Below are 27,176 nucleotides of genomic sequence, written 5' to 3'. Positions count from 1 at the left end.
AAAAAATACAAAAATGTTAATTACATAAAAAGAACAAAAACTGTAAAAATTACAAATACACAATATCCCAAGGGAAAATATAAAACAATCTGAAAAAGAGAAGATTCCAGGAAAATCTTTAGAAATTATCCTTCTTAATGTATATTGCATATTTATTCACACAGGCATCACAGACACAACACCATTCCACAAATTACATTGTCTACCTAAAAGTCTAACTGTTCATCAGTCTAAGGGAGATAATCGGCCTCAGGATCACAAATCATCACTACTCTGACTTTGACTTCCATCAGAAAAGACCTCACACAATGAAGTCTCAAGATACTGTGCTGCATACATCATTATATAATTGTAGTAATTAAATACAAAGGGTGTTAACTGTCTGTTCCCATCATCATACAGTTGGTTTTAAATTCTGGAAAGAGGCCAGACAGCTATCTCTCAATTTATCAAACCCAAATGGTAAAATGAGACTGCCACCTTCCTCAGTGCCTCATGTGTCTTATCTTGTGAAGGCAAGGTGAAACTGTCATCCCTCTCACTATCCTTTATACCACATCTTTATCCCAGTCCAGAAAATGTCCTTCCTACTGGGACCAAATCCAGTGAACACAAGCTCTGTTTTCTGTTCTGGTACAGCCAGGATCTATACAGGAGAAAAAGAAATTCATTAAATGTAATCAGGACAATTATGTTAGATATACACTTTTTCATGATTTTAAACAATATAACTTCCCACAATGTTTTTGATGTGAAAAGTCAGTGAATTTAATGACAATTGATTAAAAATGTATATCATAGAAATCTTAGAAAAGATTTACCTCTATTTCCCATATTTTACCATGCACCTCTGACCCCAGGGGAGCCAGAATCATAGTTTATATGAAATTGAGTCCCCTTCACCAAAGGATGCTTCTGCGCAAATTTTGACAAAATACTTTCATCTCAACAAAAGGAGTTTAAAGCTATTACACTTAGACAAAATTATTCTGCCTCGACAGGAGAAGATAGGTTTGAAAGGGTTTTGGCGACAATTTTATTTCAATTACAGCAAGCCTCTATTTTCCAATAAGAAACATCTACACATGTCATGCCTATTTAATTTACATACAAATCGGTTTTACAGACAAGCCTATCTAAATGTACATATATTGTGTATTGTCAACATAATGATATATAACAGCAAACTCTTTATTTATATCTATTCTGTTATCATTTTTTTTGAAAGAATAGCTTTAAAGGGACACATTTATACACTTAATTATTACACTAAATATTGTGTCCAATAATTCCCACACTAAAGCCTATATATTATTGACCTTTAACCTTGTCCGATGATCACTAAAATCAAATCAAGTATAGATCTTGGTAGGGTTTAGCTCTGGTGGGAATATGAAGTAAAACTCAAGGGGTTCATCAGATATCTTAATTGTATGTAAGTATTTTTATTTGAGAAATAGTGAAGTTGTGACATTTAATCTTAACCGATGACCACCAAAACCTTTGGAAAGGTAATTCTATAATAATCATTTCTACAAAAGATCCACATGAAGTTAAATGAGCCATACTGATTTTTTCCTAAAATACATACCCAAAGATATTTAATGTTTATGTCAGTCCTATTTTAGAACTTGGATTTGTTTTCTTTGAAAACTTACTGAAAATATTTCCTACATGTGTGATCTGTGTAACATTAAAGATCAAACAGAATCATTCAGAGACACAAATATCACAAACAACACACAAACACCTCCAGGTCTGCTCAACTACAGCAAAGGTCAGCTTGATTGTTTCATTCAATAGGAAAAATAATCAGCCTCAACACCACCTGTACTGAGAAGACAAAGTATACAAGACACACTTTTGTGATCTAAAAAGAAACCAAATTCAAAGAGATCCCAGACGGATCTTGGTGCACACTATTTTCATTTGATCTTTGTTGGATTTTTTCTATTCTTTTCTCCTCTTTCCTTTTTTTCACTCTTAATTATATGAAATTTGAAAATTCCCTCTAAAGAAATAGTTTTTATTCTTTAAGTGCCAAATCCAAGATAGCCAAGTCAACCATTTTCTTTTTTCACATCTGTTCTGAGATCAAAAGACCAAACTAAGGACAAAGGTGCACCTATATATCAAATTTGAGAAAAATCCATCTTGTATTTGTCAAGAAATGGTGCTACAAAACTATTATAGGCAAAGTCAAAGATGACACCTGTTGGCTATCCTGTATTTTCAATCAAACAAAAACAAACCGTGACTGTTAAAAATCAAGATGGTCATCGGTCAGACATCTTTCCTATCAGTTTTAAAATAAACTACACACAAGAAGGGACCAAGGGAAATCAACAAATAAAATTTGAGAATCATCCATCTTGTACTTTGGGAAATAGCGATAAAAAAATATGACTGCCAAGAAAAATTGACTGCCTGTCAGCCATCTTGATCGTCCAAAATTATCTATAAACAACTAGGGACCAAGGCAAACTACATATGAAATTGGAGACTTATACACTGGGTACTTGTCTAGAGTTAGCAATAGTAACAGTTGTTTAAGGACAAACAGACATATGATATGTAACAACAACTAAAATATGTATAGGACCACCTCCACATGGTCGTATTAAACTATTATCTGTTGAAACATCATGATACAAACAGAATCATCCCAGAACACATAACACAGGTGTTAGGAAGAATTTAAAACCCAGACAAGGATCTTCAACACCTTGATAAAAATTCACAGCAGAGGAATGAACACCATAACAACTTGTTAACCTGCTACTCTGGAGACTGTTCCAAGTGTAGACAGCATTCCTGGTATGCTCGATGGTCCCAAGTTTTAGCCATCTCCATCTTCAAATGACACCTGAGGACTAGATGTTGGTGCTACTGAAAATGAAACAGATTTACTCAGCACAATAAGTACTAGATCTTTCTATTCAAATGCAGCATGGAAATCATATATGGTTCATGTTACACAACTAGTAGAAGATTAGTGTGACGTTTCGATGACTACACAGTCACCTTATAGTTCTTATAACACAGCCTTGAGAAGATTATAATGTGATGTATCACCTGAATAAATTAGGGGACATAACCAGCGTGAACCAATATTTCGAGAATTTTGCAGTTACTTCCCCTGTCACAACAATTTAACAGACGTACTGTTAGTGAATTGTTATCAAAGGATGTACATACGTTAGCCAGTATATATAATTTTGTCGCATGTCCATGAATGTATTGAAATGATGTATACCGTTACCAGTTCTGCCAAGTGGAGGCCTCCTCTTTTCAGAAATTGTTTTGTGTTATGTTAAATCACTTTGACAAGCGTCAACGTCGAGAAGGTGGCTGCCTGGCTGGTATTTAATCTGGAATGCTAATTACTCCTGAAAAAAAAAAGTAGAAATGCATTGATATAAGAGATGAACTTTAATTTTCAACACAATGTCAGGGTATTTCTGTTTTTATGTCATTACACGGGAAAACATTCGCTCTGTGGTGTATGTGACCGCAATGTATGTACTGTATTTTCCCCAGCTATAGGTCGCAATGGTATATAGGCTACAGAGCCAGTTTTTCAATATTTGATCCACATATAAACCGCAATGGTGTGTTCTTATGATATAATAACAATGATCAAAGTTTGTTGATAAAACAGACAATGGAAGGCAATTGATCAACATCGTCAGGGAAACATTTGATAAAGTTTCCAAACGAATTATGCACAAATAATCCTTTATTCTATTGATATATTTTCAATTAGATTGTTTGATGTGATTTAGATCTATTTGCTAGGAAATATAAATAAAGAGGCCCAAAGACCTGTATCGATCACCTGGTTAAGTTTGCTGAAATTCACTGATCTTAACTAAGGGAAAAATATTTGAAACACTTGTATCTACTTCCCTGTAATAAGTTCCAACTTCCTCCAAAACAGGTTTAGATGCAGCTGTTGGTAACTAAGTTCTCTTCACCAAGAATGTCCAATTCCAACATAATAAAGATGTTGAAGAATTTGTTCTATTTTAAATAATTCAACACTGCCCTTCTGGTCCAAATGGACAGGAACCAAATGTTCATACAAAATCGTTACCCTTTTCCTAAGCATGTCTCACACCATATTGGGACAGAATCTAGGCATTTCTAAATGTACCTGTTTTGGGTGTGTCGTTTGTGATGTGTATTGTATACTATCACTGTATGATTTATTACCAGGATTCTCCAGCACCATATGCAGGGAAAGTGGCAATTATCTAAATATTGTTATAAACCTAATAATTATTCCTTATTATGAATAGGTTTTAAATCATTAATTAATTGTAAACAGCTAAAATAGTTGTTATCACTAAAAGTCCAAAAGTACAAAGCCATGTCCCACCAGCATTGCTGTAACCCCTGGAAACTCCAGGACGAAACCAAAACATTTTACAAAACTGATTCCTCTTCACCCAAGGATACTCAGAGTGCGAAAAATGCACTCGTCCACCGGCCACTCGGCCTGGAGGAAGCCATGAGAGCCTTACATCCCATGTGGAAAGTAGAGAGACTGGCTGACCCAACTCACCTAGGCAGAGCACAGTTCCGGAAATGTAACAGTGCTAAGTTGAGCAAGTCAATGTTTCCTGGTCGTACCAGACTGATGAGGTCTCATGCTCAGAAGGTATTTTCTCAAGACTTGAAAGCCCGGAGCAGTCTGACTTTCAAGGAATTGATTTAAATTCACTCCAGAAACATTGAGACTATCACGACTTGTTTACCTGCAGTGTTAGATGCTACTGTATCCTGCTACACAGGTGACTGTTCTAAGTGCAAGCAGCATTCCATGGTGTGCTCTGGTGGTGACAGTGACAACTGGTGGGTGCGATCAATGTTCCTTAGTTCGAACCAGATCAATCAACTTCGAATGACATCGGAGGACGAGATGTTGGTGTTGGAGCTCCTGAAAATGAAACTCAGCACTGATGTTATTCGATCTATGAGACTCAGCACATCTACACAGAAGAACAAGGGTTGTCACAGAAGCCTGAATGTGTCCTTACCAAAACATCAGAATTTTGGAAGAAATGCTGAGGGGAGGTTAGACAATGCCATTCCGACCCTAAACAACAGTGCAGGGAAAGCCATCCAAAAGAAAGTTGAACACTTTGGTGGTACTCTGAGTAGGGAGGTCAAACATAAACTTGGATCAACTCAGCTCAGAGGAAATATATCAACGCCAGCACCAATACAAACCTGCTGTCAAGAAAAGAAGTATGTTGTTGTTAGCAGAACAGCACAAGCAGCATGCGAAAAAGTCCAGGTCCGCTTGGAAGTCTGACTACAGGAGAGGTCAGCTAGATCCTAACATCCATCTATGTAGGGGAGACAACCGGCCTCAGGACCACCTGTATTGAGAAGAAGAGGTGACAACAGATTTATTAAAGACATGTTAACAATCAGAAAAAAACCCAAAAATAATGTTACAACAACAACAACAATATATATATATGACTACCTAATGAGGGAACCTCCACGTGGTGGTAGTCGGACAATGTAGTATATATCAGTGTACAATAGCAAATACCCTCAAATTAATAAAAACTTAATTTAATTTTCAAATCCAACATGCAGTCACTGAACCCTACATGACCCTAACACACATTTGAATTTAAACAGTACCGCCTATTATTATTAATAAAACGAGGTTCTGAACTTATGTGCTCTACATTTACACATAAACTATTATGACAGAGATATGGGAACAGTCCAGATCACTTGACAATTCTAAATTTTCAGAAAAACAAATAAAAGCAAGTCTGTGTGCATGTTTCTTTTTCCAATTTAAATCACTGGGGTCCTTAAATGACAGAAGTCCATATTTTCCTGTCCTTGTTACAGGTCCAATCCAAATCCTACACAAGCCATTATCTGGGCTATCCACAGAATTTTTTAAGATCTTGTACTTGTATAGTTTGAAAAAATCCTCCATCTTAACTTTTAAAAATCAGGTGTAGGAATACACAATAACACAAATATGCTAATTTGATGTTATTTATAGATGTCCTGATCACTCCAGAAAATAAAGTTTCAAAATTTTTCAAAAGTTAAATTTAATTGAAATTTTAATTATAATTGAAGTGATAAATTAGAAATTAATTCACTACCTAACCAGTCATAAAATATAGAACAACCATGCCAATTTGTATGAGAATCTGTCAAAAAATGTGGGTATGAGAAATAAAAACATGGATTTTTAGGCATGTCATTAAGGACTAAGACCACATTTAATTTCACTATATGTTTCATTGTAACATTAAAATTCATAACTAAGTCCCAAAGTTTCATCTGCAAATTTCCATTTCACCTGGCCAAGATCAACATCTGAGAAGCAAAATGTAAAAGTTTCAACCCATCATAATGGGCATTTTCCATGTGTGTCACCAACATCAATTATATACATCAGGGTCTGGGGTAAAGGTGAAAAGAGGACTTTTTACACCGCATCCTGCAGCACAAAATACATGTTCAATATGAATGATTTACACACTGACAGTTCGATTATCATCTCTATAACACATCTACATCAAATTTATAGGCAAACATCCTATTCAAAGAGGCATATTATTTTTTCCCAAATATACATACATTTTTTAGGGACTTCATTTGTGGGTACTGAACCCGGAAGTATTTAATTGGGGTCTTAGTCCATATAGGCGTACCACGCAAACAACGGAGCGTAGCTTGGTGAGTGTGCACCTGTTTCAGGTCATACAAGCATTTCATTGAGGTAGATTGATATAATATCATCGGACATAGCACTATGTTCTGGAATTAAAAGAATTATGCATCAATATTTAGAATTATTTCTATTACAGATGTGAGTGAAACAATTTAAATAAAGAAAACAAATTCAAATGATAACTGTCATCCTATATCAGATCGACAACACGTTTTCAGTTGACAGATTTAATTCCGGATTGCAATGCATAGCGGCTACCGTTTCTTATTTTATTCTCCATCTTTTTACTCATAGTTAATGTCAGCAATGTAAGTTATGTTCTTCGACAGGCCTACTGAGAAAATGGCAAAACGAACTATATAGATGCCTTATTTACCAATGTTTGTACTAGCAGTGAGAATAGTGGGGCTCTAAAGCGACACAATCAGAAACCATAAAGAAGAAAAAACAAAATTTCAAATCTGAGTGGACAAAGGAACTTGCATGGGCTAAATTTGACGAGGAAAAAGATCAAATGTATTGTATCACTTGTCGTGAATTTCCTACCTGGTTCTCATACTTGGCTTGTCCAGTGGGACGAGTGTGTTTTCAAAATTTTTTCACACCCTGATACTTTAAACAAACTTCAGACAATATCCTGCAATTCATGAAGAACAAGATAGATTTTCCATATTGGGCCCTGCTCCTTTAGCCCCAGGGGGCCGAATCCCACCATTTATAGAATACTAATTTCTCTTCACCTAAACGAGTCACTATTATAACTTACCCATCATATCGTTGTTTGTATAACCAGATTGTCGATGAATACACCAATTTGTTGTCGACCACACACCGCTCCAGAACAATTATCTGTGCATTGGCATCTTCACATATCTGAAATGTCATTAAATATTCAATTTATATGTAATGACCATAGCGACTATACAACAACTGGTCTATTTATTATCAGTCACCTTGAAATACCTACTTAGAGGAATAATAATCAGAATTTTTGTGGTAGCTATATCTTCAGTGTTATTTATTGCATCACAAATGTAATGAACATGTAGTCATTTATCTACCTGATTCTAGATGACATGTGTGACCACTGAGTGATAGGAGAGGGTAAATGTGCTTTGCAGATCCAGGGGTAAAATTGGTCCTTCCCTGGCTCATCAAAGTGTGGCATCACGTGGACTTGTTGCATACAGCACATCTCCACTGGATTGTGGTGTTGCTGAAACGCTGTTTGATACAAAGGAAAAAGAAATTCATTAGTGTACATTGATAAGACCATAATCAATAACTAGTTTTCATTCCATCATATCAGTTATATCACAGTTACATTCACTTTTTGATATGTCAGTGCAATGTCAGCTATAATGTCTTGGTCAGTATAACACCTCAGCTACTACCAGTAAATAGAAAAACAATAAAGACACTGCAACATCGACCAAATAAACCAAAGTCAAAGGAATACTACTGAAACAGTTGGACAGAGGCACGATCTTTCCTCCATACTCACAGTCACATCAGAATTACACATCACAAATAGATCAAATAGCACAAAATAAACAAGTGACAACATCAACTCCAAATAGAAAAGGACAAAAGGTCACATAAATAATTCACCTTACTGCAGGAGTGTCACAGTTTATTGTCCATCTTCAGTACAGGTCAAAATTCCAGGTAAACAACACTAGTGAAGAAATGTGTCCACGGTAGCCTATCGGCCTAAAGGAAACACTTGTGTAACTGTCAACATCATCTGGTAGTGGTGTCTTCCAACAGATGTACCCCAGGTAAAAAGTTCCAGTGGAATTTGGTTCCGACGATCACGTCAATAATGTAACAAAATGGATAGTAAAAGTACATTTTGGGTCAGAAATTAAAGTACAAAAGGTATCTCAGGGAGCAATAAGAACAGGTATCATAAGTCAGGCACTGGACCAGGCTTAACGACCTGTGAGTGACAGGTAGTGATGCACGCCTGATAACGGGAGGCGTGTGCACCTCAGTGTTGAAACACCATGGCAGAATATCGCTGGTATGAGTGATCTGAACAGGTAGATGCTCTCTCCTGTCTGCCTCCTGCTGGCGAACGTATTTGTAAGTAAACAAGATAAGAAACAATGTATAAGGTAGATCAAAGATGGGAAATTGGTGACGGGTACTCCTAGTCGCATGTGCCTTAATAATTAGATGCTCCGGGGGCTGGATTATTGGTGTCCAATATGTACTGGGCTGAAATTAAATATTTGGGTATTATCTATACTATAATAATAACCAGCAGAAGTCAGTCTGGGATCAAGAAGCTAGAGAGAGTTGGGAGTTGGTTGTGGAGACAGGCAGAGTCCTGTATGGGACTTGCTCTGCGATGGAGCGGGCCCTGGCTAAGTCGGCCCAAGGACATTTGTATGGAACACTTTAATATGGACGGGTAACTGATAGAACCTGAGGATGCTTCTGTATGTTGATTAGGAACTATCTTTTGTAATGGATATTAACGCGAAGTACTAACTATGGAAAACCACTTTACGATGAAATAAATATTTCGGTCAACCCCAAGTAAACACTGTGTTTAGTCATTGTGTTATGATAAATACAAAGTACCCTGGACCCTCGATCAACATTGGGTCCCTAGATGGGCGCCATTTGCAGCAGTATGATCATCACAAAGCTACTGGGTTCAATTTGTTTACCTCTATTAAAAGAGAGAGATTAACACGTATCGTGTATTAATGTTACACACGACAGCACAGATGACACCACATCATTCTGTCACCACAAAAGCAGGTGCAAATGCCATAATGCAAATATTCAGTTGTACTGACAAAATAATTGAATCGTTCACTTGGAGAGATAGAATTCAAATGTACCGAAGTACTAGGGACAAAAAAAAGAAACCCACAAGGCAGAAACCTTCAACCATTTAACAACTTGGTCAAAGTCCGTCAAGTGTCACATGTCCAGTCTGTAGCTGACAACAACTCATGTACAACACACATACATATGTACAAAGAAGGTATACATTATCAGGCAAAACGTTTTTACAAAAAATATACAAGTAATTAAAATACAACCGCTTAAGTATATTGTACTAAAAGACAAATACATATATTATATATCCAACAGAATTTGACAATCAATATAATAACTTAAGAGGCCCAGAGGGCCTGTATCGCTCACCTGGATCTTTATGACCAACAGTACTATATCTGTGCACATGTTCCACAGTAGATGCTTATGGGTTCTGTCCCTTAGTAGTCAGCACCCTCATCTGTGCAATGTTGAATTGAGACTTTCTTATGATGTTTCCAGTTAAATATAATTGATAGCTTTCTTTTAAATCATGGAAAAAAGATGGTCAAACAATATAGCAGAAAAACTCTTAGTTATAGCTGGACGGATGACCCAGGACAGCTGAAGCTTACTTGCCCTTTAGATCATTGTTTACAAACACAGATACAACATATTTGAGACTTGCACAAGTCAACAATATATAGCAATAATTAAATATAATGACAGGAAAAATTAAGCTACATGTAATTATAAACCATAATCCTAACTCAAAACCAATAATAAAACGTTTCATGTGTATCATTAGTGATGTCACCGTGGTCAATTAAGCCCCAGTTACTGGAGATATACTGATAACAGTTTACTGTAGGCCTATAAACACTGCATAGCAAACGGGATCAACTTAGAATTTCTTATTTATTTATGCTATAATTATGACGAATCTTCAATCAAAATGAAGATCTTGCAATTCTCTTTCTAATCATGTTTTCTGTATTTTAACGCTGTGAATAGAACATAAGTCATTTGCTAACATGTAGTTTTTCACATAACTTAGCTCAAGCCTCTAAGACCTCCAGGGGGCTTGGCCTAATCTATTTTTGGAACAGTGTGACATCACTGTGAAAGGTCTTTATAATTTATTCTAAATTATGCAAAGAAAATTCCCAGCGCAATATATTCCTTTAATAAGTCATTGGAAGGTTCTACATATTTGTATATAAACCTTTGTGAAACTTTAACTGGCCAAATATGAAGTTGATTTTACACAATCTGACCCCCGTGACCTTAAGATATTTTCATGGGTCAAGCTATTTTTTATTTTCACATACTATGTGGCGGACACTATAAAGGGAAACTTTTGGCCAAATATTATGATTTTAGGCCTTTTAGTTAAGCAGAAGTTGTTCAAAGGTTTAACGCCTTTGACCGTTGTGACCTTGTATATGGGTCAAGGTGATTTCTTTTTGCAAACTTTCTAGAGCTTGATAAAAGGAACCTTCCAGACAAATATAATAAATCTAGGCCTTCCGCTATTTTGGAAGAAGTCGTTTAAGGGTTTTTACACATTTGAACTATGTGACCTTGAATAAACGTCAAGGTCATTTCTTTTCGCAAACTTTGTTGGGCTTCATCAAAGGAACCTTCCAGTAATGTATAATGATTCTAGGCCTTTGGTATTTTGAAAGAAATCTTTTAAAATGTTTTAACACATTTCACCTCTGTGACCTTGATTATGGGTCAAGGTCATTTTTTTCCCCCAACTTTGTTTGGAATCATCAAAGGAAACTTAAAGGCATATATAATGATTTTATGCTTCCTGGTATTTTGGAAGAAGTTGCTTAAATTTTTAAAAATATTTGACTCCTTTGACCTTGAATATGGGTCAAGGTCTTTTCTTTTCACACACTTTGTTAAGCTTCATCAAAGGAACCATTCAGCCAAATATAATGATTCTAGGCCCTCCGGTATAATGGAAGAAGTCATTTAAAAATTTTAACATTCTTGACCTCTGTGACCTTGAATATAAGTCAAGGTGATTTCATTTTGCAAACTTTATTGGGCTTGATAAAAGGAAACTTCCAGCCATATTTAATGATTCTAGGCTTCTGGTATTTTGAAAGAAGTCTTTTAAAAGGTTTTAACATATTTCACCTCTGTGACCTTGAATATGGATCAAGGTCATTTTCTTTTGTAACTTTGTTGGGCTTCATCAAAGGAATCTTCCAGCCATATTTAATGATTCTAGGTCTTCCGGTATTTTGGAAGAAATCGTTTAAAGACATTTTACCTCTGTGACCTTGAATATAGGTCAACGTCAATTTTTTCTTTTTTTTGCAAACTTTGTTGGGCTTCATCAAAGGAACCTTCCAGCCAACTATAATAACTCTAAGCCTTTTGGTATTTCAGAAGAAGTTGTTTAAATGAAAAGTTGACGGATGCAGGACGGACAAAGGACGGACAGACAAATGACGGCCCTTTGGGCCAGGTGAGCTAACAAAACACTCACACTGACCACAGATTGAGTACCGACATATTTCCCGAACAATATCAATAGATTTACCTTTCCTAAAATGTCTATATAAGGTAACCGCCTATTGAAACAATTTCCAAACATTCGAGACATGACATCTTTTCTCGAAAAACACCATAGAGACAGACATCATTTATGTCAAGCTAAACCTGCAACGTGTAAAGTAATCCTCGAAAAGGCCTACAATGGTCTAATTAATTGTATCCGTGACTGCATTCAAAATATTACCAGGTCGAGTGTTGATGATGGAATAGAAGAAACATTTGTCATTTCATAAAGTCTGTCTTCGTAAATTATTGAAGACAAAAGAAGCACATCATCCAAAAGGAGGGTTTCATTCAGACACTGGCACCTGAAGTGTTACCGTTAGTGACCAAACTCTCGGGCAGACTGTTCCAGGGAATATGAGAAAAAAATCTTTGGTAATGCAGGGATACAGTGTACGAGCGAGACCTAAACCACTGGTGGACTCGATCATCTGTCATGATGTCGAGAGGCGAATACCAGATGATGGAAATAAAATCAACAGACATGAAATAAATTTAACAAATTTATTAACAATCCACTGTGTGTACATGTAGAAACAGTAAAATGCCTCCAGGAGAGGATCGACACTATATGGGGTTCGAACCAATATCACATTATGTTTACACCCTAGAGTTACCATTAATTCTTGGTTTTGGTGTGACGTCACGTCTGTAACAACAGGAAGTTTGCCATCTTTGGAGGTGAAACAAACTCTTAGCAATGCTAAGGAGAGGTTGTTTAGTGTTTAGTAAACAAATTTTTTAAATGGAGAAACATTTACTGATAATGTTATTTGTTATATATGTTCTTAAATAGTTTCAGTATGCGTATTAATGAATATATGTACTGTTTCTCAGTACATCACAAACCCCTCCTTTATACAACTGTGACTGAATGACAGTGATTAGAGCAACCCCCGGCACTGCATGATTTTGGCATACCCAATGCCTTAACGTTGACTTTTAACAGATCTAAATTTGGTATTACTTATATTTTATCAAAGAACAAAGATGGCGATAGTTTTCACCTCAGATTTAATCGCAAGGCATCATTAGGGGTCAAGTACCAATATATCTGGGGTAATGAATCAAAAATACAACTCTTGACTAGAGTTGAATAAATCACCATTGACATGAAATTGGAAATGAATTCTATCGGCACCTGTAAATGACTGTAAAAATAATTAACATCAATCTCAAAAACAATGAGCCATATACTTTTACACTGATGCATAATATTACTCTGAGCCAAATAAATATTGAATTAATCACCACTTAATTAATCAACCAATTAATATTACAATGGATAATGAGAAAAAGTATGTCACTGAAATTCACTGTACAATTCACCGTTACATTTGTCACCATAAATTATAACTGCCCACTTGTTCAATAATAGCAGACGGGGTAATCTATACTGAAGATTCACTATGTCTTTGAAGTCGTAGAGGTTCCTCAGGAGTCATTGAAGTGCCCAAACTTAGCTATGCTCAAGCAAAGGGGAGGTAACTTTTTTTTTCACTTTACCTTATACCTAAAGCGTCATTCTCAAGTGCCTTTTTATAGCGTTAAATTATCATATAAAAGCGTGAGCCTTCCAAACATTCGAGTGACTGAGAATAATGAAGCGAAACTGAACTTATGTTTATAAGGAAAAACGTCACGAAAATCCATGGCGGTAAGATGTGATCCAAAACTGAAATGTGTAAATCGGCATATTTTCCTCCATACGCTGATTACACGTCAAAAAACCTTTTAATTTGTCTCACATATGTTCAATCTGCATGTAAGTGGTTCTAACTCTGTCTGGTTATTCCGCTTTTTGTTGTGAATCATAAATATAAAAAACTGACATACAGTCTGTTACGACTAGGGTAGGTCGCAGAGATTGTCAATACAAGCTACTTTCACTTTTGAATAGCCTGAGTTTTAACGTTTGAAAGGGCATAGCACTTCAATTTTGTAGCTAAAAAGTATTTCTTAAGCCATGTAAAAAAATTAAAGGGCAATCTGTCACCAGCTTAAACATTTTGATGGTAAGAATTTCACTGTAAAATCCAGTCTCATACCGCATTACGCATATACGAGCAGTCAAGTGAATTAATCATCGAGTCCATGAAATAGAATGAGTACTTGCGGACCTAGTCAGTGTGTGACAGTAACTTACTGAGTAAGACTGTCAGTTCGTGACTAATAAACCATAAATACTTTAACAGCATAAGAACATTCATGAGCTTTGTTTGATATCATTTAACAGTCGTCTGAATGGTGCATTTTGTTTTCTGATAGGTAAGGATTTCAGACTTAGAAAGAGAAAACAAGGATTTGAAAGAAAAGATTAAGACACTAGAGGAGGAAATTTCAAATTTAAGAAAGCAATTAGATTGGTAATCTAATATGAAAAAGGAAATGAAAAGCATGAAAAAAGACATTGAAAGGTTAAAAGAAGCTTTAAAAAAGAAATAATCCAGACACTTACGCTATATATATACACACATACTTTACAAATTTATACTGCATATTGTTTATATTAACATCTAAAATGTCTTCCCATGGCAAGTTTATGGCCCAATTTGGGTTGTCCATCAGTGATCTGGAGTCAGAACACCATCACACAATACCCCACATAATGGAAAATAAACTGAGTAAAGGTCTTGTGTGTGAGCTATTTCAATACGCAAAAACATGTACCGGTAACACTCCACCAGTGGATAAAGTGGCGCTATGGCTATCATTATTGTGCCGATTGGATCTTTCCACCATTTCAACTTTAACACTACAGACAAAGTTATATAAACTTTTAAGAGATAAAAAAGGAAAGGGAGGTGATTCGCTGAAATCATTCAATAGTCAAATTTTTGTGATACCTGTAAAAACAATTTTGGCACAAAAAAGTGAATTTGAAAAAATAAGTGAAGCCGCCGAACAGTCTGTTGTTAAGGAACTTGCTGAAGAACTATCTGTCACAAGTGAAGCTTTAAGCAAAAAGGAAGAAAAGACATTGTCTTTAGGAAATGAAAAACTTAGCTTGAAAAGAAAATTGTCAAGGGCAACATCAAAACTTGAACAGTGTAAAAAACTAAAACTTGAGCAGGATGTGTTAGAACAAAGTCTACACAAAACAAAAAAAAATTATGCAAGAAACAGTATCATCAAAGGAAAAGTTGTGTGAGTATGTGAGAAAACTGGAGAATAATGTGAGAGACTTGAAGAAAGAACTGACATCAAAGGGTTTAGAAACGGAATCCTTGGAAAACATAGCCACTGTTTTATCTGATTATGTAGAAGAAAGTTCTGAGTTAATGAAATTGAAAATGAGGAAGTGAACAGTGTGATAACAGAAAATGATGCCCTAAAGGAATCAAATGATTATCTCTTGGCATTGCTGAATGACAATGCAGAATTACCAGTTTCCACATATGATGAGGATAAGGGTGCATTTTCACCAGAATTAACAAACTGTGTCATGCAGCTGTTAAATTATGGTATTTCATCAAAGAATATGGCCGATGTTTTAAGTACTGTAGCAACACTTTGTGGTAGTTCTTTAAGTAAATTACCCAGTAGACAGACTGTTGACCGCATGAGTGATCGGAGAATGGCCCTGGCACAGAAGCAGTTGGAAAGTATCTCCATAAGCCAAAATCTTACTCTGTATTCAGATGAGACTTCAAAGTATGGAAGGAGTTTTGAAGTGTTTGCTGTCAGTGATGAAGAAAAGAATAGTTATGTTCTAGGGTTATGTGAAATGTATATCAAAAGTTCTGAAACTGTTGAATACACTAAAAGACATATTACATGATGTCAACAAACTCTGTGACCAAAACAATAGAACTGAAATAGGTTTTAAAATTTTATGCAACATAAAGAACACAATGTCGGATCGGGCTGCCTCAGAAAAAAAATTTCAACAACTTTTGAAGGAATACAGGGAAGAGATATTGCCGAAATGTCTGGAGGGATTGGTGCAAATGAATGAGGAGGAGTAAAGTGCTTGTTCCAAAATGAATAACTTCTTTTGTGGATTGCATCTTCTGGTTAATTTTGCTGATGTATGTGCAGAAGCGCTTCTTAAATTTGAGCATTCTCTTCTGTCGAAGCCAGGTGGTGCAGAAGCTTTGGAAGAAAGTGAAGAGCAAGAAGTGAAAAGCAGTGAAAGTGGAACAAGCAGGTTATTAAGAACATGTAGCAAAGCATTTGTTAAAGGCGTAGATAAAAAACGGGGTATATGACCCATTCAGGTCATACTGCAGACAAAAAGGAGATAATGTACAGTTTATGCGATACAAACACAATCGATTCAATGTCTTCTTTTTACTGGGACACATTGCGTATCACCATCGACACAACATTTTGCATTTTTTGCAATCAGTTCATGGCTGTACGAACAGACTACTTTCTTCAGTGGAGGCTGATATTATAGAACCAGTCTATATAGCTGGCTGTAGAGCTCTGGGAATTATCTCACAATCTGTCACGGGGCCACTATGGCGCAAAATGGAAGACAACTCCCATATTTTGACGCTTAATGAGACTCTGTCAGCACTCCAGGATTATCTCGAAGTCGCCAAAGATGACAGCACAGTTGTTATTTCTGGAGCTTTCAGGCCATTCGTAAACGAGAATTCAGATGACAATGCCATCATGAAAGAGCTATTCTCCTCAGAGGACAGTGATGGTTTAACCATACAAATTTTACAGTTTCTCTTTGCCGCCATGCTTACTCTATTGAAAAGACAAGCAGCAGATCATTTACCGGGAGGTACTTTCTCTACAACAAATGAGGAATTAATACATCAAACACAAAGTTCCTTAAAACACAATAAACTGCCAGAATTCTTTTTTGGTCAGTTAGACCATTTAATGAAATTCAGACCAAATGCAACAACCCTGTGCAATGAATCGTACATTATGTTTTCACACAACAAGACGTGCGAATGGTTGGACAGCTTGGAGGAAGAACATCGGAACAGATTGATAGAGGATAGTAGGAAAGAGGGGTCAGAAATAAGGGAAAAGTTTAAAGCCCGAATTAAGGATACTGAACAAAGGAGATTAGAAAATTTGAGAAGGAAAGAAGAAGAGCTGGCACAAAAAGAAATCGAATTTTGAAAAGAAAGGAGGATATGACAAGGGATATATTGTATTATGGCTTGTGGCAGTCACCGGATAACCTTGAGGAATGTTTACAGGAGTTGGACACAAAGAAGGAAAAAATACGGGCTCTGAAAGTTCAGCTGAATTTCCGAAAAAATGTTCTGCAGCAGGTAACAAAGGACAAAAACTTGTATTTGTTTTCTACGGGCAGACGTCAAAAGACAGTATCGGAGTTGACCACCAACTTAAAGGTCTTAATCCAAGAGGCAAAGTCTGTGCCACTTCCGGAGAGGAGAAGCAAAAACAAACCTCTGTTGGTAGGAAAAAACATAAGACACAAATTCAGTGATGGTCAGTGGTATGATGGACAAGTTCTTTCAGTGGTACCAGGTTTTAATGAATATTACAATGTGAAATACAAAGAGGACCAGGCCCTGTATGTTTACAAACTTCAGGAGGACTATGCTTCAGGAGATCTGGCAATACGTCCAGAAACAACAGGTTTGGATCCTAGTATTTCTGCACGTGGTTCCTGTTTCATTGTTATTTGGATGAGAAGAAAGTTCAAATCAGCAAAACCAATCAAACCAATGAAATGAGACTTTTACCCTTAAATATGGGAAAAACAATGGTGATTTGCATGTTTGTGATTATTTGCATGATTACATTAAATGAAAATGATTTGCAAGAACTGCATGCTTTCATGTTTCATTGACTCTGCTGTGATTTGCATGTTGGTGTTACCTGTGTTATATCAAAATGAAATGCTCTGCATGTCAACAAAGAAAAAATTCAATAAAAGCTACATGTTGAAAACTGATTTTAATACAAGAATTGTTTGCTTGCTTTTCAAATTAATTTTATAGCAAGATGAACTTGTTGAGTTGTTTAAACAATGGTTTTAAATACTATTTTTGTTTGTTATGCTATTTTTTTGCTGTTATTTGTTATTTTGTTAGTTTTTCAGCTATTTCCTTATGGTGAAACCTGTCTAATAAAGATCTCTGAAGTGCTTTGGAACAAGTGGTCATTTTACAGAGTTCAATTATAATTGATGGTTAATTTGAGACTACCTGATAAAAACTCCCTTATTAAAAGGGTTGTAATAGCAGTTGGTGACTGGTCCCAAAGACAGGCTTCACTATATGTGAAAATATAACTAATTTAAACATTAGTTTGTTTGTTCAAGCTGGTTTTGAGAATTAAAATAAATTCAGCAAAAAAAAAAAAAAAAATACACAAATATTCCTCTTCTCAATTCCTGGATTATGGCATTATTACCAAGCTTGTTTCCTATAATTGCATTTAAATTAAATTATGCTATTTTAATTTATTACACTTTTAAGGGAAAACATTATGTACAATAAACATATTTATACATTGTATATACATAGTAATAATAATAATAATATTTAGGATACTATCTAAAAATTGTAGCATAGGTAATTTACTGTAACACACTTTTTTTACAGACAACTACATGTAAGTGAGAGAGCTGGATTCTTATAAAAGAAGGTAGGCTATAATTTTGATACTTTTGTATTCAAACAGTTTTTTTTATTGGTTTGCATGTTTTAGACAGATATGTGAATTTGTTTTGGTGAAACATGTGTGGAAGAATAGATTTTCAACAGTTTTGAGCAATATGACATCTTTGTGCACTAAAATAAAATTTTCTGGAATGTTTTGGAAGCCAAACTTGCTTTGATATGATGGGATACATGTCATTTAAATTTATTGTTTATAAAGAAAATAGAGAAATAACTTTCAAATACGGTTTTTTTTTTTCCATAGTGACATATTTTTCCAACAATGGTTGGAAAACCTCAGAAAAAATCCCAAAATTCTTAAATTTGAAAAATCCGTTAAAAAACCAAATATCAAGATATCTTCATTCTGTTTGTTTTACTGACATCACCAAAAGATGCTTTATACATACAAATACATGTTTAAGGCATATTTACAGGAAAAAAATAGTTGAGCATAGCTACCAAACTCTCCAGTTCCCTGTCGTGACGCGACTCTATGACGTCTCAATGAAGCGTCCGAGTTGTCTGAGAAGTGTATGTGACGAGTAGCCGTGACGAAGGACCAACGGAGTTTATTACGACCTAGCTGCCACCACTCAGGCGACATCCTGACTTCACACCGGCTACAGGACCCCATCTGCCTGGCCCTACCACACGAACTAAAAAATGTAAACAACCATTGGTAACATATAGAAGCTTCAGAAATTTTAACATTGAAAACTTCCACATTGACCTACAGAACGCATCACTAGAAGAAACAGTTAAACATACAGACGTTAACACAGCCTACAACAACTTCAGCAAAACACTGACAGACATAATAAACAAACACGCCCCAATGAAAAAAAGACGAGCTAGATTACACCAAGCACCATTTATGAACAAGAAACTAAGACGAGATATATTACAAGAAAATGCTTCACAATAAGTACATCACCAACCGCACCAAGAACTGGGAAAAATACAGAACACAGAGAAACCAAGTCACTAAACTCAGAAAACAGTCAATAAAACAATACTTCCTAGACAGATGTACAGGGGGACAAAACAACCAGAACTTCTGGAAAACTATCAAACCATTTATTACAAACAAAGGCTGCCAAAATCAAGTAGACATTATATTGGAAGAAAAAGGAAAAATCATTAACAAACAAGCAGAAGTAGCAGACACCTTTAATAATTTTTTCATTCATGTAGCAAAAGATATTGGATCTAACAGCCCCCCTATTGACGATCAACATCCTAGTCTACAGACCATAGCCAGGAACAAAAAACAAGATACACAATTTACATTTAAACATGTAGATATAGAATTCATAAACAAACTGTTCAACAAAATTAATCCTAAAAAACATTCCCAGACGCATTAAAAACAGCACAAGTTAGACCAATTCACAAGAAAGACAGCACCCTCGACAAAGGAAACTACAGACCAGTGAGTATACTCTCGGCACTGTCCAAGGTCTTTGAGAGATCCATACACTTCCAACTCAGTGACTTCCTTGATGGTGTCTTTCACCCTTACCTCTCTGCCTTCAGAGCCGGATATGGATGTCAGACAGCATTATTGAGAATCGTTGAGGATTGGAAAATGGCACTAGACCAGAATAAGTATGTGGGATGCATACTTATGGATCTCTCAAAGGCTTTTGACTGCTTGCCTCAAGACCTACTAACTCTTAAACTCAAAAACTATGGACTTTCAAATTCGGCCTCAGAACTTATTTCGAACTATCTCAAAAACAGAAAACAAAAGGTTAAATTAGGAAATATTAAAAGCACCTTTCAGGAACTATACAAAGGAGTACCACAAGGATCAATATTAGGGCCAATTCTTTTCAACACTTTCATCAACGACATTTTCCACTCTATACAACACTGCAAATTATACAACTATGCCGACGACAACACTATTAGCAAAGCACACACCTCATTAGAAACAGTCAAAACATCACTACAAACAGACTGCAACTCACTCATACATTGGTTCGCAAACAATCACATGAAAGCTAACCCAAATAAATTTCAAGCCATGGCAGTAGGTAATAAAACACAAAACGAAAACATCACTTTCCAAGTAGGCAACAATACCATTAAATGCGAACCAGAGGTTAAACTGCTAGGAGTTACACTTGACTTTAAACTAAACTTCCACACACATGTATCCAACATCTGTAAAAAAGCATCCAAACAACTCAACACACTCAAATGCATAGGAAAACACTTAAACAGACCGGGCAGACTCACTATATATCATTCTTTCATTCTTTCGAACTTTAATTTCTGCCCACTTACATGACACTTCTGTGGTGAAACTAATACACAAAAATGGAAAAAATTCAAGAAAGGGCTCTGAAATTCATCTATGACGACTACGAAAACACATACGAAAATTTATTAGCCCGTTCAAAATTACCCTCTCTCAAAATTAGGCGCCTTCGAATATTTGCAATAGAAGTTTTCAAAATTAGCAACAATCAAACACCAACATATTTGCATGACCTTATAAACATAACAGAAAAATCATATACATTTAGATACCATAATACAGCGGAAATACCACAGGTTAGGACCACAAAATACGGCAAACACTCATTTAGATCAGAAGCACCTAAAATTTGGAACACCCTACAAGACCATTTCAGAACAACAACCACACTTACACAATTTAAGACACTAATTAACAGCTGGTATGGGCTAAAATGTAAATGCAACACATGCACACATGATTACAGACACACATAGAACACCTATATAATCAGACACATTTAACAATACTATATTTTAATATTTCACCTGCGGAATATTAAAGTTTTAATCCGAGTGGTTTTAAACTTATATTTTATCTATTATGTCATTGCGTATTTAGTGTGTGACTGTATGCATGTGTCGGATGAAATAGCTCAAAAGAGCTAATGTTTGTACTGTTTTAAATACCGACAATAAATAAACTTTATTATTATCATTATTATTATAACCTGATGGTCACTTCCGGTGTACGTGACTACGACACGACGGTTTCGCAATTATCCCTAATATTACCTCAAAACACATTCTATCTATTGACAATACTAGATAACTATTAAATGTATCTCTTTATGCCTAGAAATGCTCAAAAATAGACCTAAACATAAGTTATTATTCTCCTTGTACTTCACACAATGTATCGTATATTAGGACTAAGACCACAATTAATTTCACTATATGTTTCATTGTAACATTAAAATTCATAACTAAGTCCCAAAGTTTCATCTGCAAATTTCCATTTCACCTGGCCAAGATCAACATCTGAGAAGCAAAATGTAAAAGTTTCAACCCATCATGTTGGGCATTTTCTGGAGATATACCTCCATATGTGTCACCAACGTCAATTATATACATCCGGGTCAGGGGTAAAGGTGAAAACAGGACTTTTTACACCGGATCCTGCAGCACAAAATACATGTTCAATATGAATGATTTACACACTGACAGCTAGATTATCATCTCTATAACACATCTACAGCAAATTTATAGGCAAACATCCAATTCAAAGAGGCATATTATTTTTTTCCCAAATATACATACATTTTTTAGGGACTTCATTCGTGGGTACTGAACCCGGAAGTATTTAATTGTGGTCTTAGTCCTATTATAGGACACTTTTTTTTTTTAAATTTAAAAAAAAATATTTTCATCAACTGTGAGCTATTTCAAACATTTCGGCGTAAACAGAATCAGCGTAGGTCAAATAAAACAGGAGTTATGAAGAATTGAAAAACCCCTCTCAGACTGAGATTTTAACTCAGCTTTACATACACTTTGCTGTACATATCACAGACACCAAGCGTCAGGAAAAATGAAACAGATTTTGCAATTATTAAGATATTTCAGTTCTGTAAATTGGTATATAAACTTGAATAATTCCTACATATACCTATACAAAAAAGTTTTTCAATTTCAAATTACAACTTCATTTTTTTTTGTAGAATTTAAATTTTTTTTTTAAATTACCAAATTTTAATATTAACTGAACATTTAATCTGCTTTAAAGCATTTTTCAGCTTTGATTTGGACATGAAATAATCAATAGATAACAGTGAAGACTTGCAGTAAACAATCACAGTGAATGACACCCACTGGACTAACTAACAGCCACATGTATACATACAAAGACTACCCATGCCAAAGGCAGGGGAGGGGGGGGGGGTGTTCTCTTTGGGCCTTTATGTTTACTTTTGGGGCTCTCCCTGTCTCTGAAACACCTTTGATGTTATATTATCAAACAGGCAATGATGTGTATATCACAATGACCAATCAAATGGTCAGCTTCAGTTTGATTTTTGTATTCTTAATACATCTGACTACTTCTGACTGACCACTGCTGACCACACTGCTGACCACTACTGACCATTACTGACCATTACCAATATGAAGGGAGACAGAAAGAGAAGGAACAATTAGTTCAAGCCTGGAAATGTTCCAAAGAATAAGGGCCAGGTATTTAAAGTTGAAGATCCTGAGGTACCTGTCACCAGAGAAGAGAGACCAGCTCTGACCAGAAGACTGACCACCCAGGAATTTCAGCTGATCACCAAGCCCAGTCCTGACGGCCTTTCCCTGGTAACAACAGATACTGGAGACAGACCTTGTCCAACATGGATACTACGGCCGGCAACTGTTACAGCTGAAGAATCCAACTCTGAGCCTGTAATAGAAGGAAACCGGATCATCGACATAGTGTTGATGGTGAAAATGTGGAACACCATCATCAGACTTCACGCCGGACAACCAAACACTACATCATGCATGGTACCGGAGTTTGAACTGGACACCGAGCGGAAAAGGGCTCTGGGATGGAGTTGTGCTGTCCGATGTAATAAATGCCAGAACAGATCTCCACTGTACAAACTACATAGAGAGGCAGACACGGATAAGCCCGGACCAAAGCCAGCCCTTGTCAACAAGTACCTGCCTTCAGCTTTGTGTGGCCAGGCTGTCAGCACCAAAGGAGCCACGTTACTTCTCGGACACCTGAATATACCTGCAGGAGCCAAGAGTGGAGTGCAGCGACAGGCAAATCAAGTGTCCAAGGACATTACTGCCCTCAACAAAAAGGACATGTCCGAGAAGACCAGACTGGTGGTGGAGGCCAACACCCTGAGAGGAGATGATTCCCCGAGCACCATCGGACTAGCTGTGGATGGGCGGTACAACAGCACATCATTTGGAAGTGCTAAGAAGCCAGGGATGAATGCCTCACAGGGGTTAAGTCTGGGTATCGAGACATCTACCCCTAAGAAGTGGATACTTGGACGTGCCCTCCACAACAAACTTTGCTGGACAGGAGCTTGGCTGAGAGGGAAAGGATATGATGTCACCTGATCACTGTGTCATTAGGTTTGAATACAACTGCTTCTTCAATCAAGTAGGGAGGTCAAACATAAACTTAATCAACTCAGCTCAGAGGAAATATATCAACGCCACCACCAATACAAACCTGCTGTCAAGAAAAGAAGTATGTTGTTGTTAGCAGAACAGCACAAGCAGCATGCGAAAAGGTCCAGGTCCGCTCGGAAGTCTGACTACAGGAGAGGTCAGCTAGATCCCAACATCCATCCATGTAGGGGAGACAACCGACCTCAGGACCACCTGTATTGAGAAGAAGAGGTGACAACAAATTTATTAGAGACATGTCAACAATCAGAAAAAAAAACACAAAATAATGTAACAACAACAGCAACAACAACAACAAAATATATGACTACCTAATGAGGGAACCTCCACGTGGTGGTAGTCGGACAATGTTGTATACATCAGTGTACAATAGCTAATACCCTCAAATCAATAAAAACTCAATTACATTTTCAAATTCAACATGCAGTCACTGAACCCTAAATGACCATAACACACATTTGAATTTAAACAGTACTGCCTGTTATTATTTACAAAATGAGGTTCTGAACTTATGTGCTCTACATTTAAACATAAACTATTATGACAGAGATGGGAACAGTCCAGATCACTTGACAATTCTAAATTTTCAGAAAAACAAATAAAAGCAAGTCTGTGTGCATGTTTCTTTTTCCATTTTAAATCACTGGGGTCCTTAAATGACAGAATTCCATATTTCCCTGTCCTTGTTACAGGTCCAATCCAAATCCTACACAAGCCATTATCTGGGCTAACCACAGAATTTTCTAAGATCTTGTACTTGTATAATTTGAAAAAAATCCTCCATCTTAACTTTTAAAAATCTGGCGTAGGAATACACAAGAACACAAATATGCTAATTTGATGTTATTTATAGATGTCCTGATCACTCCAGAAAATAAAGTTTAAAAATTTTCTAAAAATTTAATTCAATTAAAATTTTAATTATAATCGAAGTGATGAATTAAAAATTATTTCACTACCTAATCAGTCATGAAATATAGAACAACCATGCCAATTTGTATGAGAATCGGTAATGTGGGTATGAGAAATAAAAACATGGATTTTTAGGCATGTCATTAAGGACTAAGACCACAATTAATTTCACTATATGTTTCATTGTAACATTAAAATTCATAACTAAGTCCCAAAGTTTCATCTGCAAATTTCCATTTCACCTGGCCAAGATCAACATCTGAGAAGCAAAATGTAAAAGTTTCAACCCATCATGTTGGGCATTTTCTGGAGATATACCTCCATATGTGTCACCAACGTCAATTATATACATCCGGGTCAGGGGTAAAGGTGAAAACAGGACTTTTTACACCGGATCCTGCAGCACAAAATACATGTTCAATATGAATGATTTACACACTGACAGCTAGATTATCATCTCTATAACACATCTACAGCAAATTTATAGGCAAACATCCAATTCAAAGAGGCATATTATTTTTTTTCCCAAATATACATACATTTTTTAGGGACTTCATTCGTGGGTACTGAACCCGGAAGTATTTAATTGTGGTCTTAGTCCTATTACAGGACACTTTTTTTTTTAAAATTTAAAAAAAAATATTTTCATCAACTGTGAGCTATTTCAAACATTTCGGCGTAAACAGAATCAGCGTAGGTCAAATAAAACAGGAGTTATGAAGAATTGAAAAACCCCTCTCAGACTGAGATTTTAACTCAGCTTTACATACACTTTGCTGTACATATCACAGACACCAAGCGTCAGGAAAAATGAAACAGATTTTGCAATTATTAAGATATTTCAGTTCTGTAAATTGGTATATAAACTTGAATAATTCCTACATATACCTATACAAAAAAGTTTTTCAATTTCAAATTACAACTTCATTTTTTTTTGTAGAATTTAAATTTTTTTTTTAAATTACCAAATTTTAATATTAACTGAACATTTAATCTGCTTTAAAGCATTTTTCAGCTTTGATTTGGACATGAAATAATCAATAGATAACAGTGAAGACTTGCAGTAAACAATCACAGTGAATGACACCCACTGGACTAACTAACAGCCACATGTATACATACAAAGACTACCCATGCCAAAGGCAGGGGAGGGGGGTGGGGTGTTCTCTTTGGGCCTTTATGTTTACTTTTGGGGCTCTCCCTGTCTCTGAAACACCTTTGATGTTATATTATTAAACAGGCAATGATGTGTATATCACAATGACCAATCAAATGGTCAGCTTCAGTTTGATTTTTGTATTCTTAATACATCTGACTACTTCTGACTGACCACTGCTGACCACACTGCTGACCACTACTGACCATTACTGACCATTACCAATATGAAGGGAGACAGAAAGAGAAGGAACAATTAGTTCAAGCCTGGAAATGTTCCAAAGAATAAGGGCCAGGTATTTAAAGTTGAAGATCCTGAGGTACCTGTCACCAGAGAAGAGAGACCAGCTCTGACCAGAAGACTGACCACCCAGGAATTTCAGCTGATCACCAAGCCCAGTCCTGACGGCCTTTCCCTGGTAACAACAGATACTGGAGACAGACCTTGTCCAACATGGATACTACGGCCGGCAACTGTTACAGCTGAAGAATCCAACTCTGAGCCTGTAATAGAAGGAAACCGGATCATCGACATAGTGTTGATGGTGAAAATGTGGAACACCATCATCAGACTTCACGCCGGACAACCAAACACTACATCATGCATGGTACCGGAGTTTGAACTGGACACCGAGCGGAAAAGGGCTCTGGGATGGAGTTGTGCTGTCCGATGTAATAAATGCCAGAACAGATCTCCACTGTACAAACTACATAGAGAGGCAGACACGGATAAGCCCGGACCAAAGCCAGCCCTTGTCAACAAGTACCTGCCTTCAGCTTTGTGTGGCCAGGCTGTCAGCACCAAAGGAGCCACGTTACTTCTCGGACACCTGAATATACCTGCAGGAGCCAAGAGTGGAGTGCAGCGACAGGCAAATCAAGTGTCCAAGGACATTACTGCCCTCAACAAAAAGGACATGTCCGAGAAGACCAGACTGGTGGTGGAGGCCAACACCCTGAGAGGAGATGATTCCCCGAGCACCATCGGA

General features: G+C 36.4%; 1 long non-coding RNA gene across 8 annotated transcripts; it reads right to left on the bottom strand.

Moving 5' to 3' along the window:
* On the bottom strand, nt 1-26,531 carry LOC132564620 (uncharacterized). 8 transcript variants are annotated; one of them, XR_009554889.1, is made up of 11 exons: nt 26,512-26,531; nt 24,164-24,315; nt 19,147-19,343; nt 9,890-9,980; nt 7,783-7,945; nt 7,488-7,594; nt 5,236-5,387; nt 4,761-4,942; nt 3,257-3,389; nt 2,776-2,889; nt 1-646 (listed from the first exon to the last, which is right to left on the bottom strand). It is a non-coding gene; the product is annotated as an uncharacterized LOC132564620 (long non-coding RNA). The 8 variants fall into 8 exon arrangements; XR_009554890.1 differs by lacking the exons at nt 24,164-24,315; nt 26,512-26,531 and adding exons at nt 6,628-6,807; nt 23,192-23,368; XR_009554886.1 differs by lacking the exons at nt 24,164-24,315; nt 26,512-26,531 and adding an exon at nt 23,192-23,368.
* Nucleotides 26,532-27,176: the final 645 nt, after the last annotated feature.

Source organism: Ylistrum balloti, unplaced genomic scaffold (genome assembly GCF_031769215.1).
Source record: "Ylistrum balloti isolate Yb309-2 unplaced genomic scaffold, AGI_CSIRO_Ybal_v1 Utg372430, whole genome shotgun sequence".
Classification (NCBI taxonomy): Eukaryota; Metazoa; Mollusca; class Bivalvia; order Pectinida; family Pectinidae; genus Ylistrum; species Ylistrum balloti.
This window is presented reverse-complemented; position numbering and strand designations above follow the sequence as displayed.